The sequence below is a fragment of the Vidua chalybeata genome, chromosome 16 (assembly GCF_026979565.1).
Source record: "Vidua chalybeata isolate OUT-0048 chromosome 16, bVidCha1 merged haplotype, whole genome shotgun sequence".
NCBI classification, from domain to species: domain Eukaryota; kingdom Metazoa; phylum Chordata; class Aves; order Passeriformes; family Viduidae; genus Vidua; species Vidua chalybeata.
This window is the reverse complement of record NC_071545.1, coordinates 10,117,311-10,138,069: the sequence shown is the minus strand read 5'-3', so window position 1 is coordinate 10,138,069 and position 20,759 is coordinate 10,117,311. Positions and strand designations below refer to the sequence as shown.

Sequence of the window (20,759 nt, the reverse complement as noted above, 5' to 3'; positions counted from 1 at the left end):
TAAGTAGATGGGTGAAGGAAAAAAAACATTTTGTGGAAAGTTCAAAGGTTCAGCAAACATCTCCTTAAAAAGATGTTTGCTCACAATACCAAAAGAGTGAGCAGCCAAATTAGGCTGTTTACAGTTTAGCTGTAATCCAGGATCAATGCAGTGGCATTCTGACACTCAGCTCTGCTGTACATTGATTTTACAGGACTCACCACTGCACAGAGGTCGTTAAGAAAGTGTTTTGCCTCTTGTGTGTATCTTACTTACAGGCCTGTTGAAGTATTTCTGTTTGACTGTAATTAGGAAACCAGGAATATTACACATTAATCTATTCAAGTTCTTTAAGCAAAACACAGCAATGGAGATGATGTTCCTTTCTTGCACCCTTTTAGACCCTAGAATTAATCAGAGAAAACTCTGGAGTTCCCAGTTCTTGCTCCTCTTTAGAAAATGTTATCATCATTTCCACAAGGATCACCTGGCCCAGCTCTGCCTTGGGAGCACAGGTCATCACAAATTGTACTTTTTTGGTTTAATTATCTTATAAAACAAAAGAAATAAAATTCTAGTCTTGCAAGAGAACATTTGTCTGAAACCAAGCCTTAGCACAGCAAATTAACACACACCAATAGTTGCTTTCCCCACTCAGACCCCACAAAATCCACAAAAGTGCTCAGTGAAGGTTTTGGACTTGTGCTCAGAAGCATCAGAGCAGTTTCAGTGCAGCCAAGGAAATGCCAGTTTATCCCAGAAAGATTCTTTGATACTAGAAAGTGTTTATTCACTGGAAGGGTGGTCAAGCACTAGCCCAGGCTGTCCAGTCACCATCCCTGAAGGTATTTAAAAAATGTGTATGTGGCACTTGGGGACATGGTTTGGTGACTGACTTGGCAGTGCTGAGTTAACAGTTGGACTTGATAACCTTGAAGGACTTTTCAAACCTAAAGGACTCCATGAATCTATTGGTTCAGTTTATCCCCAACCCAGATAATAAAACATCTGTGTTACTAAAATAAGTAAATACAAAGGGAAAAACCACCTCCTTGTTTGCACATGTCTCTGCTTGTACAAATTTCAAGCTTCCGAGTAAACAAGGGATAGAAAAGACAAGAGCCTATGGAATTTTCAGCATAACTTTACTTGTGAGGAGACAATGGATTCCCTCTGCAGCTTTGACTACACACATGATGACAGAAAATATATTTCTGGCATGAAATCACATAACCCAACCCACACATTTAAAACATGAAGAGCACAATTAGTGCTTCAGAGATATTCATGTGCCTTCCTTTACACACCCTGCCTTCACCAGAGGAGAAGGCAGATTCCTTTAGCCTGCCTACAGAAATAAGAAAATCATCAGAAAAAGCAGAGCATTAATTAGGAGGTCAGACTGGACAGCCACTCAGAGTCAATAGGAGAGTTAAAAAAATAGTGAAAGTTGGCATCTCTGTCAATACTACCAATTACTTCTCATTTCCATAAGTCTTTCCCCCCAATCCATTATGTTAGCAGCCACAGAAAGTGAAATGGATTCTTAGAGAAGCCATCAGTGCTTCTATCTGCAGAACTAATGAAATTACTGATCAATAAGTCTGTACAATGTGTGCCCCCAACTCCCATCCCTTCTCTGTACTCTGGTCCTACTCACCCAGGTGCCCAAGTGACAGAGCTGCAAAATGAATGTGAGAGCACACAACTGTGCAGAGCAGTGCTGCTGACCTCCACCACTCTCACAGCCAAACCTGTTGACGTTACCAGTCTGCTCAACTACTGATTTTAAAAGAAAAATAAAAGGAAAATAAGCTGCCTGCATTCAAGTCAAGAGGTTTTTGTCTATGGTCTCAACAGAAACAAACAAACAAAAAAATCACCTATTATATTTTAAAAACTCGTATGCTTTTTGTGGATCACCTTGCTCTCATGGGAACAGAATGAAAGGGCTTGAAAACATCCTTAGCTAAGGTTCTAGAGTATCCCCAAAGCCCACAAGCTTTCCTGATTCATCAGAACACACATATGAGTGGGCTGTGGAAAACCACCCCAAAAATAGCAGCTGTTACTCTGGTGGGCTTTGTCCCACTCTGCCTACACACCACAATTTCTGTCATTCCTCCCCAAAACCTCCTGTATTCCTCCCCAATGCCTCCTGTAGAGTTTATACACTCCTGTGCAATGCTGTGACAACAATATGTCAGCATTTACTATGGCAGGATGACAATGATGTTTGACAAAATATTGTAAACAATGCAGAAACAGTTTTTGTCTTGCCATGCATTATGTTAGAAAAGTGACAGAAATCCCAGCAACTCAATTTTTTGATGTGCTGTGCACATCCAAACCCCAACATATTGAAAACAAAGAACTGGAATTAGACTATAAAACAGGCATGGCTGTTTCTTTCAAATAAAAATAAAAAAAAAGATTAATTTTCTCTTTAATAGTACCATAGTGGTTCAAATGTAAAGCAACAGCAAAAAAAAAAAAAAATCCCAACCCTGCCTGTGTCTAATGTTGTATGATAGTTCCTGGTTCCGATAGACAATTTTTTTATAATGTAGTAGAGAAGTGCCTGTCCACGGTGTGAACATGTTCACAAGAAGTCAAAGATTCCCTGGCAAGTGCAGAAGAATGGAAATTAAGTGCTTTGCGCCACTTCTGTACTTTAAGATCCCCACACTGATACCACATACAGCACACAATTCACTGTCAGCATTATCAAACCTCTAATCACACTTGCCGTGTTATTCGAGCTCCTTTACTTAACAATTCCCAGCTGAGGGCATTATGTATCACTGCTCACATTCCATTAGTCACTTGTGACCCAGGAGTCACGTCTTCAGAAATGGCCAGGGTGCTAGAAGATACTCATGGTAACTTGTCAAAAGAAACTGCTGGAATAGCAGCAGCATTCAGTGTAGCAGATGTCGCTATTTAAAGAGAGTAAATACATATTCCTAAACTTTCCAACAGGTTTTTTACCATGAAAACCCAAGGCATATTACAGTAACCACATCATAGCACCTGCAGAGATGAGGTCATAGGACATCCATCACACAGAGCACAGGGGATACTGGGAAGCAGATATCCCTCATTACATCTATTTCCAAACCCCCGGGGAAAGGAGAGGCAAGCACCAGGCACATCTATCTCTCCTGCTGTGGTTCTGGGTCAGTTCCTTGGCACAGCCTCTGGGCATCCCCAGGATGCCCTGCCCCACTGCTGGGGTGGGGTCACAGTGGTGTTTGCCTGGTATGAAACACACACCCACGCCAGAGGACAGGAGCAGCCCCCTGACACAGAGCACTCGGTGCCTCACAAAAGCTTTGGTCTCAAACCTGTCACTGTGAGGAACAGGGGCCTGGCCACAGTGGTGTGGGTGAGCTCACAGTGCTGGCAGTGACAGCTCTGGAGCACAGGCTGGAGAGGGGGACAGTGCTGGCCTTGCCACACAGAATGGAAATAGCAACAGGACTTGACTCCAACATGACCCAGCAGAGGACATGCAGGTGCAGTCCTGCTGCCTGACTCAGCTGTGGCAGGTTGCAGGGCAGGAGCTGGGACACCACCAAGCTCCAGAGGAACCCAGGCCTTAGCCCAGGCATTGGTCCAGCCTCTATACCGTGAGCTCTTCATTTGCATCAGAAGCGAAGACATTCATTTACAGCACCCTCACTGTATTTTAAAAGCACTTTCCAGCATAAATTTCACTTCAAAGTTCAGTGCAAATCAAAGCTTCTTGATGTGATTGAGTTCTGTCCTCTTCTCTCACACCCTTCATAGCAAAATGCCTACATCAAGACACTTCAAATTATAACACCACTAGATAGCATTTCTCACCTCGTGAGATCACCTGCATCCTTTACTAAATGCTTGTTTTATATTTACCTCCTGCATGTTGATACTTCATCATGATTTCAGGTAGCAGTGCATTTAAAAGACAACATTATACATCAGACTTTTATCAAGCATGGCCAATTATGCAGGTTCCTCCAAAAATTATTTTCAAAGAAAAGAAGGATTGATTGCAGAGATTTACCATTTATACAGACAGTGATTTAGAAGGGTATTTCAATTGCTAATATGCCTAACAAAGATGTGGGATTTGTTTGTAAACTTCAGGCCTACAAAATTGAATGTCAACACCAGACAATTATCATGTCCTATCCAAAATGCTAAACTTAATCGAAATACTCATTGTGGTAAATCAACAGTCAGCATTACTCTTAATGAAAGTTGATTATGATGCTGCCTGTATGTAAAAAGTAAGTACCAGCCACACAAGTACCACATACCTCAAGCAAAAACAATGCATAATTTCTCATCACTGCCTGGCACCAGAAGTGTGACAATGGCCTCAGGAATTGCATTTGATCAACTCCACAGATGTTGGTGCTTAGGGCACAGGTACCAAACTCGTTTGGATGAGGGCCAAATTCCATATTTAATTACGGTCTCTGTGCTCAAGCATTAACTCAGGACACCTTGCACTCTTCAGCTTCCATTCTTCTCAGGAAGACACTTCACAATAAATGATTAATTATTTTTTCAGTAACACCTTATGATGTTCACCTAGAAAATTTTTAATACTACTACTACTAAATTGTTTCTATTTTGCATCATTCTTCTTTTTTTCCCTGTTCATCTCTCCTTTGGCTTTCTCCTCTCTTTTCCTCCTCTAATCTTTTGACAACAGTTCAGACATTTGAAATCAGTGTGTGAGGTTGACACTTGCAATTTCATTAAGGGTACTCTGTGCTGCTGTAAGCTGATTTCTCACTCCTGAGACCATCCTAACTTGGAAATATAACAAATCTACACAGAGACTTGTGCTGTGCTTTGCACAGAGATTTCCTGTTTAATTTGCTAATCTCTCTCTGGTGTTAAGATCACAAAGAACAATTTAAAGTGCCGTAACACAGGAGTAAACATATATCCTGTTTCCATTATTTCTACAGCAGTTAAATCCTATTTGAATACAAATACACCCTTCCTGGAAAATATCTCCTGAAAATTTTGAGTTTCATACCAGGAAAGAATTCTCTTTAAATTGTGAGTCACAAATACTTTAGCCAAAATCCAAGATGGTTTGCTTCTCAAATGCTTTTATATGACTTACAGGAACTCCTCTTTCATTGCTATTCATTCCCCTTCCCACAGGAACTAAACCAATCCTAACCTACATAGGACTTGCTTGCCCAAAGTGGATGGGAAGATGCCTTTTGTACAGTAACCAGTTTACAGATTAAGAGATATTGTTGTGAAACTACTTCCTAAGCCACCCCAAATGTTTTGTCATTCCATGGCTGGAATACCAGGATTCTACTTTACCAGAGCAAAAAAAGCAAGGCAAGTTCTAGTGATTCTTGCACAGCTCTACCATCCACCAGAAAGCAAAGTAAACTCCAGTAATTACTAATAACTTCCAAATTACCTCAGGAATAGACATTGCTGTGTTAGAAAAATGTAGGGGGGTTCATAAGAGTGTTTATGGCTTCCTCTAGGAAGCCTCAACACACTGCAATAACAGTTAGATGCAGTTTCTTAAATAATTAGATCATAACACATAAGCAGCAGCAGCATTTTAAGGCATGATATTTGCATTTGTTCTGCAATAATAAATACATTTGCCTTATTCTGTTTTAAACCTTATCCTTCATAATATAGAGAAACTAATTTTGAAAATCAACAAGACAAAAATTGCATGACTTTTGGGAGCAGAGGCACCCGTATTTCCTTGCTGCCTCCATGGATAAAAAAATCCATCTCACCAGGTGAGTCCTCTGTGAGGCCTCAGAACTGGGCCATGCAAACAAGTTTGGGTTGCAATTGTTGTTTTCAAAGTTTTTTGCTCTCCTCTGTGCTTGTCTCCCCCTTCCGATTGTGCTGTGCCAACCTTTGATCCTTCCACCACTCCATGCCATGTCCTACAAGCTCCCTGTGTATTCCATGTCTGTGGGATACAGGCTGCTCCTCCTGCTGCGTGCCATAAACAAAGAATCTGCTCTTACTCAAAATAGTTTATTCTCCCAGTAGGAACGAGACATAACAGAAAGACAATATTAAAATACACAGTGTTAACATATGTCCCTTACTTGGAGATTGTTGTCTCCTGGGGATAGCCAAGGCAGCCTTAATTTTCCAAACAACCCAAGGAAGTGTGTGCACATTTAGGACATCTCCCTCCAGGACTCCCTTGTGTTGGGCAAGAAAATCCTCTTAATTATCTCCCACAGGAGAGGGATTGACCCCTTTCACATCTGTGACTGCTCAGGGTTTCCTCCTCCTTAACCAAACAAGTGGGATAGATTCAAGGGGAGGCCAGTCTGGAAACTTGAGGCCTCTCTTTGTTCTCCAACAAGCACTTGCCACCTCAAGTATTCCTCTTCTTTCCCCATCCTGTCAAGAAACCCCCTTTAAGTAAACTCATGTGTTCCTACAGCAAAGGAGAATGACCTTGGCCAACAAAGTATTCTGTGGTTGTGCTCAATATCAGCACAGCTGTCCCAGAACCACTCCTGTTCCTCATGCCCACACTAAAAAGTGCCAACCCCAAAACTTTCTTCTTCTGACAATGAGAACACAAAACAGAAAAGCATGATGGCTCTATATGACAGATGATGCTTTTTAAATATGGACATCAAGCACCAGAAAACCAAGAAAATGTCATTGTTAAAAGGATGAAACTGGTGGTTTTGTCAAAACCACTAAGTTACAAAACAAATAGATGGTGATGCAATATTCTGGGTGCAAAAGCACCTATACCAGAGCACTGTGGCTTGATAGCAGCATCATCTCCCCTCACTTCTTTTCCCCTAAAGGATTTTAGTATCCTGTGATACCTGACTTCTCCTTTTCACTCTATGTATCACTCTCCTGAATTATATGTGCATATTCCTGCAAATAAGGGGGAAAAAAATTGCCTTCTCTTTGCCCATAAGCTATTTACAGGCCAATTTTAATGATGGACATGAGAACTAAGAATTTGCCTGAGGGTTTGAGTTCCCAGCTCTGTCTGACTTCCAGGCAGTCCCCAACCCCTCTGAAATTCACAGCAGAGTTACCATTTCAAACAGCATTTCTAACATTCTTTAAACAAAAGAAATCATACAACAATCCTCAAAACTAAACCAAGCCTGTGTCAAACAATTTATGCAATTCTCAAGAAATGAAAACTGAGTGAAAATATGACTAATTGAATAGGACTCTGTTTCCTAAAGTCTCATGAAATATTTCCTTTGTCTGAAACTCCCTGGGGCCTGTGCTACTGAAAACACTGTCAGTTAAAGCTCTTCCATTTCCAGGAGCTGCCTCAGGAGTGAGAGTGTATTTATGCTGCTGTCACACACCCTGCTCTGAAAGTGCCAGCTGCTGGGAACTCTTCTCCTGGGTGCCACTTTGGGACACCTGAAGGACCATGAGGTCACCCCTCACAACAGCAGCACTAAAAGGAGGGGAAATCACAACTCCTCTCCAGTAAGGATTTCCTTGTGAGAAGCAGTGTGAGAAGGCACCAGCAGCTGCACTGATGCTGAGGCAATTGTGGTTTTATTCTGGGCTTTAGCACCAAAGCTCCAGCGCACACAGGAGCACCACACTGCAGCACCAGCACTTCAAAATCCAGATTCAGCCCTTCTGTGAAAATAAGCCACAAAAATATGAATTATACCCTGGGAAGCCTATGGTAGGGTGCTGCAGCTCAGATCTGCCCTCTCACCACCAGCACACAGCCACACAACAGCTGCAGCAGAGTTAAGATAATATTTATGCTGACTAAATCTTCGGTAGGAAATTGTGCTGAAGGTAGAAATAGGTGTATAAATTCAGCTATCCCCAACCAGCCATACCCTCCTGCTGAGACTCGCAGGGAAATTCACACAAACACCTCATAAGATCCCAATTGCATCTAAAAGTAACCAACCCCTTAGGCCACCATGGCCAAGGCTGCTTGGTCGGTGCCATTGCCACTGATTTCATCAAGGGGGAAAAATAATCTTAAAACTGTGAGAAAGATACTGACTGTCAGACAAAGAAGGCACTCTTTTTTTTTTTTTTTTTTTAATATGGACAGCCCTTTTCTTTTTACCACTCAGTTTTCTTTCCTTGCTTAAAAGGGAAAGATTTTCCCCATGTGACTTCTGAACCTCAGTAGTTATTACACTCAGGATGATCCAGAAGTGCTATACAAGCACAAGTCAAGTACTGGCTGTTCCCTTTTATGATAGCTGAAGACCTGGTCTCAAGGTTTTACATTTGTTACTAAAATAAAAAGTGAAATATTACTAAGAGATTTCTACTGTAGTCCCATTTCAAAGGTGATGTTTCTTGTAGAAATTAATTCTTATTTTAATTTGGGGTCCAAACAATTTCTTCCTATGTCAGTATTGTTTTCTAAAGGTGTGAATTTTAAAAGGAAAATCATTTCAGGGGAGGCTTTTGTTTTATGCTGTCTCATCTCTTTTGGCAACAGTTACAGTAACTAGAGCATTGAGTTTTTTTCTTGGTTTGATTTTGTTTGTTCTAAAAGAGAAACTGTTACCAATATGTCACTGAGAATTCATTTAACAGAGCCTTCAATGAGTATATTTAAAGGGGAGAGGAAAAGATTGTAAGAATGAAGAATGTGAAAGAATTGTTATTATGTTGGTGTAAGCAGCTATATATCATTACTTAGCTTAACAACTGAACTATAAAAAAAGATATAGCAACATCTTTATAGCAATAAACATATTTTGTGAGACATAATTCTGTGTACCTGAGACACGGCCCTCTTGGGTAGAGCATGAATTTAGATTATGGAAATATTACTTACTCCTGAACACTTCCTAAATGTCTCCAGGAAAGCAAAACATACATCTCTCCAGCAATATTGACAGAGTTATTATTAAATATTATATGGAAGTAGATGTAAACAGCCTAGTATGACAGAGCGTGCTCTACGTAAAAGATTGTGCACACATTACTAGAGAGGGAAAAAAAAACCCAAACAAAACCAATTGAAGGCATATTCTAACATCATCTGCTCTTTTTTTTTTTTTTTTTTTCCTTAATGAAAAAATTGGTCTTATTGATCTTACAAAGCATTTAAGGCCACATGCACAGATAACACACTGCCAGGACTCAGTGGCTGCCAGGCACAGTGAGGGAGCAGGGTGCTGTCACACCTGAGCAGGTCAGAAAAGGCACTTTGCTATCTTTCCCCCTTGCAGTGACTGGCACAAGGAGCAGCAAGGCTCCCAGGAAGATGTGCCAGATTATGGTTTGATTTTGCAGGGTGTAAATTAAGCAGAAAATGAGGGAGCATCAGGAAATGCTTATTTAAAAAAAAAGTCTAAGTGTTGCCAGTGGTTTTGTCTACAGGCCTCCATTCTGTGTGAGGCAGCACTTTCCAGGTCCCACTGCCTTCAGAATGGGGTAGGAGAGAGGTATTGAGAGCTGCCTCCCCCAGGCCAGCTCTGGGAGCCACTCTGCTATTCAGAGTGGGAGGAAAAACCTGCACATTTCTGACCCCTTCCACGATTTACACCATGAGAAGCTGGTACCTGTGTACTGAGAGCAGCATTTGCACATTGGTGTGGTTTGCAAGGCATTGAGACCATGCAATTTGACAAATTTATGGGGCACTACCCTTTCCATGGCCCTCTCCCCATCTCTCCTGCTCTGAGGACGGGGTCCTTGGTGCTTCCCCAGCCCAGCAGTAGGACAGGCAGGGAGCCCCAGCCCTGGTGCCTCTCACCTGCTTCCACCTTGAGAGAAAGCTGTAAAGACTGGAAATAAAGACATTCCCTCTTCTGCACATCAAGTTTAATTACTTTTGCTCTGCCGATCCCCACCTGGCCCCCAGATAAAAGCATCATCTCCATGCAGTAAGTTGGGGAAATACCACAGGGAATATGCCAGGCTTTGAATGGAGAACTCTGCACCAAGAATTTCATGTCTCTCATCAGGGAGCAGGATCTGCAGTGACTCAGGTTAGCCAATCAACATAGCTCAAATTATACAAAATTCTTCCAACTTAGCAGTGAGCCCCTGATGAAGAATTAGTCAAATAAGTTATAAAAAGAAATGTAAATGCATCAGACTATTGCCACCTGTTTGCAAGAAATTTATGAACAAAAATGAAGTTTCATGAATAAATTATTCACAAGTTATCTCCCCATTGCTTTTCATTAACTTTGATAAAACACACTTTCATCTCTTTCCCTCGTAAATCGTTTGGACAGATCAACCTTTTCACTCAACATATTTTAACTAAACAGTAATAAATCCTGAGCAACCAAGCAGTCTTTATGCTAAGAAATCAGTGCCTATCTTAGCCTGTATATAACAATCTAGGTTTCATTTCTTTGCTGAGCAAAACCAATTCCATTTCCAGAATGCCATCACTGGTAACAGACATTTAATAGGCTGGCTTTCTCCAATAAGCTGTATCTTTGAAATAAATCTTGCTGACTCTAATGCTTATAGAAACACTATCTGGGTGTGCTGTGAGACACTTCTAATATCTACATCCCAAAACACCCTTTCCAATTTTGTGGCAAAGAAGCCTTCGTGAACAATATCGAATTCAGTCAATCAGATTATTGCATTAAGAAGTCTGTGTCTGGCTGCTGGAAGGCAGCCTGAGTTTCCTCTGACTCTAAAAGAGCAGAATTAGCCACAGATTCCATCTCTGTTACCTGTAGTCATAACACCTGCCTGTGTCAAACCATAAGACATTTCAGTATTGTTGTTAAAAGGAAATATATGGAAGCTTAATCTAGCCTTAAACCAATATGCAATTATCTGTGGACACAGGTGTGTGACAGCTGAGGTCCAAACAAAGGCACTGGGCTTCACTAATTAAGCCTTTCCTCACTGTAGCAAAGAACAAAAGATGCAGCTCTGCTTTGCCCTAAAGTGCATCTCAGCCCTGGCTGCAGAGGCAGCAACTGCAAGTGAACAGAAATATTCACTCAGTGTGACAGAGCCCAAAGCTCGAAGCCCAACGAGGTCAGGGGCCAGGGAAGAGAGAGCAACGGCTGCTCCTACATCATGATGCTGCTGCCACCAAAAATCTCTGAAAATTATGCATCATCCTGCAAGGTACTTGGCCTTATTACAAAACCAATTCGTGCAAAACCTAAGTTTTACAAACACTTCAAACACGCAAACCTTTTATTCTTTACACACAAGCTAAGAGAGACTGTGTACCCATCCACTATATTCGCCTTAAGCAACTCATTACAAATGAATAAAGTCATTCATAAACACCAAAATGCATATGCTTAGGCTGTAATAAGCAACTGGTTTTCTCCAGCTGCAATGCACATTACACAAAATTGTTCAATTTAGATCAATTATTCTGAACAATAGAAACAAAGTCATTACAGAGAGCACTGTCCAAGTAACATTCTGCTCCATTGTTTAGATGACATTCACCAGGATGGCAATCCAGCACTCCCCTCATTATTGTTCTAACCATTACACCATCACCCACAAAAAGCCCCTTCAAACAGTATCAGCATCCATAGAAATATCTCGGGTAATTCTGGTTTGTAATGCCATTGCTATATTTAGTGTAGAGATTTTAAGATGGGTGCAATAAATTAGTTCTCTCTTCTCACGGACAGTAAATACTAGGAGTGAGGAACCTTTGGCATAACTCATGCATCTGCTCTATTTCACAGTGTTTATCAGCATTTCATCTGTTCACCCATATGGGCTGCCTCATTTTTATAAGGAATTACTCAATATTAGAGATTCATGTGCTGGAACGTTCCATACACTCTTGATATGATGATTATAATTAGATGTGTGAAACAAATTGATGCTTGTGAAACCCTGAACAAATAACCTGCATAGCCATACAAGAGCCTCAAATTTTAATATACCCTAATTTATGTTTGGAGTGCTAAAACACTAATAATACCAAGGAGTAATTGGCTGGCATTTAAAAACCCTATTAAACTAAAATATGTTAACATAAACCTGTTGTTAGCAGGGAATAACCAGTTGTCACCTAGAACACTGTTCCTCTTCCACTTCCCTCTGCTTTTTACTCTGCTCTGAAAATTCAGGCTCCAAATTGAGTCCCTGTTTGGGAAAATTTTGGGAAAATCCTGTCATAGTGTTGGCACCTCTAGAAGTGATTTTTTTCTTTCTTTTCCAGCACGACCAGTTTCATCCATTCAATACCCAGACATACTTTCAGTGGCACAGTCTGACCTTCATCACCCAAGTGATTGCTCAGAAAAAATGTTTGCCTGAAAATATCCACATACTCATGTTCTGAGTGACAAGGTGGCCCTGGGACACGGCTGCTACGTCCCAGTCTCATTCTGACCCTTGGTGTCTCTCCTCCTTGCTCAGTGTGAACAGAAAAACATGTCAAACAACAGCTCGAGCCAAGTTACACAGAAACTCTGAGAGTGGTCACAGCAATCACACAACACTGAAATTCACACAGCACTGAAAATATTTTTCCATGAAACTTTATCTGTGTGGCCTAAAATGTAAGAGCTTTCCTGTCACACCCTGCTTCCAGCCCCTACCCAGGCCAGAAAGTGCTACCAGCTCCAATCTCATTATTTAACTCTTACCTACATCACTCACCATGCCCAGTAGAGTATTTTCGTGATAGTTTCTACAGACATTTTGGTTCTTCTGCTTTATTTAAAAAGCTATAAACAGAAAAAAAATCTTATCACTTTATCTTTCATAGTTTAGGGAAAACTTCTTTTTCACTCCTTTAACACTATTTCAACTCTCAGGATAAGCATTGTGCTTAGATAAATCAAGGGCAGCAATGACTGGGCTCATAATTCCCTTTTTCTGGGAATCACAGTTATGATAATGGGTTATATTCATGGGATTCATGTTTTCAGGTATAAAATAGAGGCCTACAGCATCAGGAGCTTACCTATGTATCAAAGCAAAAGCATGTTCAACTACAAAATGAGCAACTACAGTGTTTTAACATGTAATGCTGATTTTTTAAAAAAGATTAGTAGATAATTTGGAAGGAAATGTAACTAGTTTAATAAACTTCTCTTTAAGGACATCCATTAAAAGCCAGAGATGCTTTCTCTAAGTGAAATTTAAAATGTAAAACAAATGACAGGCCTAAGAGATTAATTTCCAAAAATCCATCCAAAATGTCTATTACTGATTTTCATAAGCAGCTTTCAAACTGGCAAGGATTTTTTACCACATATACTTTCTAGTCTTACAGCAGGATCATGACACATACACAAATTAATATTTTTTAGCCAGGACAAAGCACCACACACTCACACCCAACTCAGCAGTCCCAATGCCAGCCCCTCAGCATTAGCCTGGTGCTCTGATCTGGTGACAACTGATGGGCAGCAGAGGAGCCCCACATGGTTAAAAATCAGAGTTGACTCCTGGTTGGGTGAAATGGGCTTTTGCTTTCAGTTGCAGTGACACTAAGAACAGGTGAGCAGTGTCCTGTCTGAGGCATAGCAGACAGCTAATTATTAGGTGGGAGATTGATAGAACCTGTTAAACACACAGAGAAACTTTTTAATTAAAGCTATTAGAAACATAAACCCCGTCTTTGAATTCTAAGGGAAAAAGGCTTGTCTGGGTTCTGGGTTGTTTGTTGTTGGTTTTTGTTTGGATGGTGCTGGGTTTTTTGGGTTTGGGGTATTTTTTTCAAGGGGAGGGCAGCAGCAGGTTGAAATTTTATATAGCCAGAAGCCCACCCCCTTCTTTATTAGCTCTTAGTTTGGGTAATGAACATACTAATGAGCATTCTTGGCTTGGCAGTGAGTGATTGTTTTTTAAACTTGTAAGAGAGGCAGCTGGTAGCTGCTCTGCAGAGGGGAATTCATCTGTGCCTTACCCAGAGCATCACATCCCTCTTGTGAGCACCAGCTCCAAACAAACGCTACATCAAAGACCCAAGATAATTTGTGCTGCTTCAAATCCTTAGTCTAAGTTTCCAGCAATTATTTTTGTAGAAAATAATAGAAGTTTCATAGTAATTAGGCAGCCAGGTTTAGGAATTTGAGTATAAAAAAAAACAAAGTATGGGAATCAATGAACTCCCTATCATGATTATTCTTTTATCTGTGTATACATTTATACCTCTTCACAAGATAATTTAGGCATTCCTTTGGAATACATATATTTATGTGAGTACATGTGTGATAATATATATATTTTCACAAGACTCTGAGTGTGCAGTATCTTGACAAACCTTTTAAATTTTAATGCTTAATTTCATACTGACATTTTAGTTCCCTGTGAGAGGTTCTGAACGTGACAGGAATTTCAGCAGTGTAAAACTGCCAAAAGGCTTTTACCTGCTTGAAAAAAAACTAATACAGCTATTATTGTTTAATAAACAATATGCCTGTACCCCAGATAGCTCCTCTGAATGAACTGAATGTCCCAGAGGAATCGGATTCAGTATCATTTTTAGATGAGATTTGCAATTCTTCTCATAAATGAATTTTTTTTCTTCTTAAGCAAGAGATATTTAATTGAATGTAATTAAATCACTCTACAATCAACACAGATTTTAATAGTGAAGGGCTCCTTGATGAGTTTCATAAAGTAGTGTTGGTGAAAAGCACATGAGAAAAGCAATGGCCCAGCTCTTAGGTACACATGGCAATTTCCTCATCAGCAGGAATTTGGATAATATTCACGAACAACATTTTGATAGATTCAGGTTTTGTCGGGATTTATTTTGTCTGCCTAGGTCAAATGAGACTGATGTATTTCAAAATTCTTCTGATTAACATTACTGCACGTATTTATGAACAGCACCCCTGCAACCTCTTTTATTCTGACTTCAGCTACAGAAGAGCCTTTCTGACTTGTACTTTGATACTCAGTAATATTCACCAAAAGACTCATGTAATTTTCATTACACTAACTTGATAGGAATCATTTAACAGGCACAAATCTGTCCCTAGTTTTTAAAGGAGACATGCAAAACCTTAATGCTGCTATGGATTCATATATGTTAACACATCTCCACTTAGTGCCTGATGGGATGTTCTTTGAGGTCAGGATCTACATTTGATGGAATCAGTGACATTCAACAGAAAAATCTCAGCATTTGCACAGAAATAAAGTAGACTCCAATTTCAATAATCTAAACTTAAACCTGATTTCCAGAGCAACACAGCATTTGTGTTGTTTAATATCACTGCTCTTTGAAAGATGACAATGGCTTTTTATCTGCTTTGCATATACCTATCCTGCTAACTGCACATTTGGAATTTATGGATTTATTCCTTTCCAGACACCCAGGACAGGTTGTAAAGCCTGTATAACTGTTCCTACTGAATTCTTATCTGTATGGATAGAGTCCACCAATAGTCACAGGAACAAGGCTACCAGACCACATAATAATATAAGCTGGTCACCTTTGAAATACTTTGAGGTCAACTCAAGAAATAACCAAAATCAGGATTAACAGCCCCCAGCTTGGTAAATCACCTTGAGATTTCAGAAGCCTTCCTAAGTATCAATGTCATGTAGCCACATCTCCCTGTAACTTTTAATTCATTTTAGCAAAAACAGCTCTCTGGTCTTGCTTTACCTTATTTTCCATGCAGTGAATATTCATCAGAAGAGACCCCATAGGCATGAGAACAAATCATGCAAGCTTGGAGAACACTGCCTGGTATGAGGACAGTTACTGCCAGGAAATACCAGTTTAGTGAGCTTTGAACTGAGAACTATATGCAATACCCAGAAAGTTTGGCTTTATGTGGCAAATTGCAACACAGCAGCATATTCTGAACTAAATCACACCATGGTCCTTCACACTTTATCAACAAAACTCGAGAGAAGGATAACATTTGGGATTCTGTTCAGAACTCCCATCCTGGCTCTGTTTAGAGGTACCATATAACAACTTTGAAACTACTCATCCATTCTCACCTTAAGGCAGTTTTCCTACAATGCTGTTTTTATGGTGGCACTAAAGTCTCCATGTACCAGCAGCTTCCACTAGTGTGAGAGTTTTATTATCAAGTGAAAAAAGTGCTGATACACAAAATTACTGTTGGCTTAGCACCTGCTAAATTGGCACTGCTGTATCTGAAGCTGATCTGAGTCTATAGACTGGAGAAATTGAGAGTAGTAATGTGACAGGTTTGATTGATTTAAGCACTAGGCTGATTTCAGCAGTGATAAACTGATCATAGTTTCCCTCTTCCCTACCCAAGAATGGTTTTGTTTTCTAAAATGACTTTCAGACTTTAACTTGGCTGCAAATGTGAGAACTCCAGAGCAATTTTACTCTTTGTTTCTTTTCAAAAGTCAAGCGTCATTTCTTGTGGGCCCTTTCCTAAACCTAACATCAGGTCATTCATGCAAGTATTTAATTTTGTTTACATGGCTTTTTCCCTTTCAGTAAATTTATTAATTGTTTTGACAATTTCATAAGTCATTTCAAAAAGTATTCTTATTAATATGCCCTGGAAAAGGGCATTTACGTGACATTTACAAAGATAAGAGAAAAAGTTACACTTCCATTAATTTAATAATTATTGCTGCCACCAGATTCTTAGAAAACCATTTTTATCATAAGGATAAAATAAAAGATATTTCAACAAACTGCATTTAACCAGCTACTTTTGGAGTTTGTGATTGCATACAAAAACTCGAACTACAGTTACAGCTACAGGTGGGAAACAGAATAAACATTTTCCAAAATTTCCTTATAGACCAGGAATTCAAAATATTTGTTATTTCTAAACTTGAAAAAAATCCAAGAGCTTTACTTCATGAAAATCAGATCAACACTTCAGTTAGAATAAATTCCAAGAAAATAAAAGAAGACCTGAATAATGATATGATTTCAAATTGGACCCACATTGAACTGATTAAATCAGTATAATAATGCATTGAAATATCCCTTTTAAAAGCTGAATTTCCCTTAAATTAGGTTAACAGCACCATAAACAAAGATTCAGGAATTATCCCTAGAAAAAGAGCCCTAAGAAGGTGAAAAAATGCTTTAAGACCTGGCATACAGCTACTTTAGAAGGAAAGAGTTCAAAGTCTACCCAGCAGGGTTATCACCGTGGGGCTGCCCATAAACCCCCTGTGTGTGCAGGAGCAGCAGAGCCTCCCCGGATGGGGCAGGTGCTCTGCAGCTCCTGGCAGCACTGCTGCTGCAGCACTGCTGCTGCAGCACTGCTCAGCCTTGCAGCAGCAGCAATCTGCTCCTGCTGGGTGTCACACTGCCTCCCCACTCCCAGATCATTCCTTAGTCGGTTATTGAGCACAGCATCTTTGGAGCAGCCTCAGGACAGGGCTTACAAGGGTGAGAAAGTAGAGCCCTTGCTTTTTTAATAATAAACTTTCAGCTCCTTGAGACCATTTTACTACTTTATGCTAAAACCCTTGGGAGAAGATGCTCAAGTAGTTCATTTATAGAATCAACCAGAATTTTAAAAAGTCAGATATCCAGAGTGCAGAAAAGATCTCATAAACATTTCTCACAAATAATGCCTGCTCCACCTGTGCTTGACAGAGGGTCCTGGAAGTCTTTGAGTCTGCCTGGAGCAGCAAGTGTAATGAGGTAGGTGTTATCAACACCTTTTACAGCAGAACCCTCTGCAGGATGCCAGTGCAGACCCAGAGAGAGGAGAACAGCTTTAGAGCAGCTGGGACACCTTGCCCATGGGCATGGAGTACTCATCTCCCTAAAAACCACAGCACTTCCCTGCTGAAATAAAATTATTGTCACTACTTTAACAATCAGAAATAGAAGCAACACCATGTGGAAAGCTGACTGAAGGCAAAAGCCCAGAGCTGCACGTTTGTGCCAGGCAATAAGGCAGCACCATAATCAGAGAATTATCTTCCCTTAGCCTGCAGCCTCAGCCCCACGGTGCTGGAGCTGTTCCTGTAACTGCACCAGAAGGATTTACACAGACACACCCCAGGGTGGTTCTCCTGCCATAACAAAGGCACTAAAACTTCTCTTGCTCTCCACTGACTCGGGCATTTATCCCAGACAAATAGACATAGATCAAAATCCTGTAAAACCCATAAGATTACGGATAGCAGGCACCATACCATATAATTCTTCATAAGTGGCAGAGCTGCCAAATCCTACCTAGCACAGTTCCAGCACTGCTCTGAGATTAGCATGAGGCTGAGTGAGATGCATCTGCATCTTTTTAATTCCTGTTTTTTAAAACCAAACCACACAGAAATCTTTTTCTAGCTTTATTAAATCAAATGTACATGCAGGGAAAATAAAAGTACAGATGCATCATTTGAATACACAAATACAGTTTCCACAGAGAACTGTGAATCAGGTTTCTTCTGCTGTTATAATTTACAATTACTTATCACGTTAGCTCTTAATTGTCTTTTCAGAGTGCACTCAATTACAAAATTAGAATCCTTATCTTCCTGTAACAGCCACCTTCTAGACAGATCCACATAAAATGTGCAAATTGACTAGAAGAATATTTTTCCTTATACCGTTCATGTTCAACCAAAGGTTGTCCTTAATCCAAGCTTAAGTATGTTTTTGTTTTTCTGCTAAAGAAAGCAAACTGTCTGCTTTCTGGAAGTGGCTTATTAGCTATTTGCTTATACAGAGACCAGGTAGTGTCATGGATTAATTCTTTTACACAAAATCCTAATTTTGCCTTATTTTTTAAGACCAGCTTTTGGCAGTAAGGCATTCTCTATATCCTCTTGTTGTACTGACAGCAATCATTCACTCCAAATGACAGAGGAAGAAACAAACGTTTCCTATTTCATCCTTTCCTCATGTCTTTTTAAAAGCAGGGAGAAATTCTCAATGTTTTGTTCAACCCCCTTGTTTTATGGATGTGGTCATCCACTTCAAAAGGGCTGAAACAATTAGCAAAAATCACTTCCTGCTTTGACTGAAGCATTAATAGATACTCCTCACATACCACTGACTCATGCAGAGCAGGAGGGTAAAACAAAAGCACACCAAAATCCCCCCCATCTTTTGTAGGAGGCTGTTTTCCCCAGCTAATCAAAGAGGAAGAAATGCAGAGCCAAGGCTGCCAAAGCCCAGGGCTGGATGCTTTGCAGTTTTAAACATGTCTCAAATACACTGGATGTATTGTGATCGAGAAAATAAAACCTGAGCACGTTTCAAAGTCTGCCAGGAGTAAATCTATGTTTCATCCAAAGCAGAAAACTTTGACATCCTACAAATTCAAGCAGTAATAGCCTGTGAAAAAGGACAGTTAAATATTAATAACTGTACAAATAACAGGCCTCACTCATTTGGAGTACCATTTATTTCCCTCTTCCATGCTCTCCTGAATGTATTTGCATTTTCTTCTTAGAGGAGACCTAAGGAAAGCTTTCCACCCCAACTCATAAAGTAGTTCACTACAGCCCAGTTTGTCACATCTCTCCGTTGACACACATGTGAACACTCAGGCACAAGGGGCTGAATGCCAGCGCTGCATCAGAGCTATGTAAAAGGAGTCTGCACACACCTGCAGATTTGCACATCAGTGTTAGTTTCCCTGATGTGGGAAACACAAGGGAAACTAAACTAACACAAGTGTTATTTTCCCTGTGGGAGCACCTGATCTTTGCTCAGGCTCTGTCTGGACACAGCTCCCTCGCTGCCCTCCAAGATGGGCTCAAGGCTGAACACATCCTTGCACCAGCTGGATAAACAGTGTTTAGCTGTGGAACTGAGGCTCTACCACCTCTGCTTGAAGAATTTTGTAGCCTCATCTCAGTCCACAGGAGAAAAGTCTATTTCTATCCATGCCTGAAAAGAGCCTGCACAGAGTTCCAAAGCACAGAGAGTCCCTGTCTGACACTACAGTGCACAAAGGGTATTGTGTCCACATTTAAGGCTCAATCTCCAAGGAGCACCAATTTCTCAACATCTATTTTTGGTTGCTTATCTCAAAAGCTTCCCATGGATAAACTCTTTTGGGAAAGATTAGAATGAAGAAAGATGGGTTGTTTATGCACCAGTTCAAAGTCACTGGAAGTCTCTTACTGGACTTCATGATATGAACAGCAAAGAAATGGTGGAAAGGGATTTTTAGGTTGGTACACATGGATAAATAACATAATTCTGTCAGTCTGGCACTGTGTGTTGCAAGAAAGGCATGAGAAAGATGAGTGGAGCAGACAGCAGAACTGCAACTCTAAATGATAAAAAAATACATTGGAAAGAAGGAAAAATTGTACAGTTTCAAGTGAGTTAAATTTTATTAGCTTTCAGATATGAACAGAACTCCCTAGGAGAGCCAGAGTTGTGTTTGGGTAACCCTTCATTAACACACATTTTATCCCCTTTCCAGCCCTTACTTTCCATGACATTTTTGCCATTTTATAATTAAAAGGTAGCTGCATAATTTTGCATACATTTAAGGTAGGTTTTTAAACATTATTAATTCCAGTGGTATTCTCAGTGCTAACAGTAGCCATTATTAACCTATTTGACAATATTGCAGATTCCTTTAGCATTAATGTGATTGCAATATGTAAATCCATAGGAATTCAATTGTAAATTACCATTATTCAATGTACTTAGCTTCAATGCATAATTCTGCAATTTGTGCAGAAGGAATTACATGTTGTCTCATAAGACATAACTTTTCAGGGCTTCATAAAACCAAATGTGAACAATTTGTACGTATAATTATATTAAAATGTAAGTGAAATCTATAACACAACTACATTAAAGGAAATATACTGCTTATATCCTTAGCCATGTTGCTTAGAGGAAAATGTTTCATATTAAACTAGCTCTTTGGATCAGCTACTCACTA

General features: G+C 40.0%; 1 long non-coding RNA gene across 4 annotated transcripts in view; it reads right to left on the bottom strand.

Annotated features, from left to right (window-relative positions):
- The window catches only part of LOC128796373 (uncharacterized), a 194,047-nt gene that overhangs the window by 90,025 nt on the left and 83,263 nt on the right, over positions 1 to 20,759 (bottom strand). For 3 of the 4 annotated variants that reach the window (XR_008433786.1, XR_008433783.1, XR_008433785.1), the window contains exon 3: positions 12,583 to 12,650. The exons of the other annotated variant lie outside the window; for it this stretch is intronic. This is a non-coding gene — a long non-coding RNA (uncharacterized LOC128796373). The remainder of the gene's footprint in view (positions 1 to 12,582; positions 12,651 to 20,759) is intronic. 4 annotated transcript variants of the gene reach the window in all.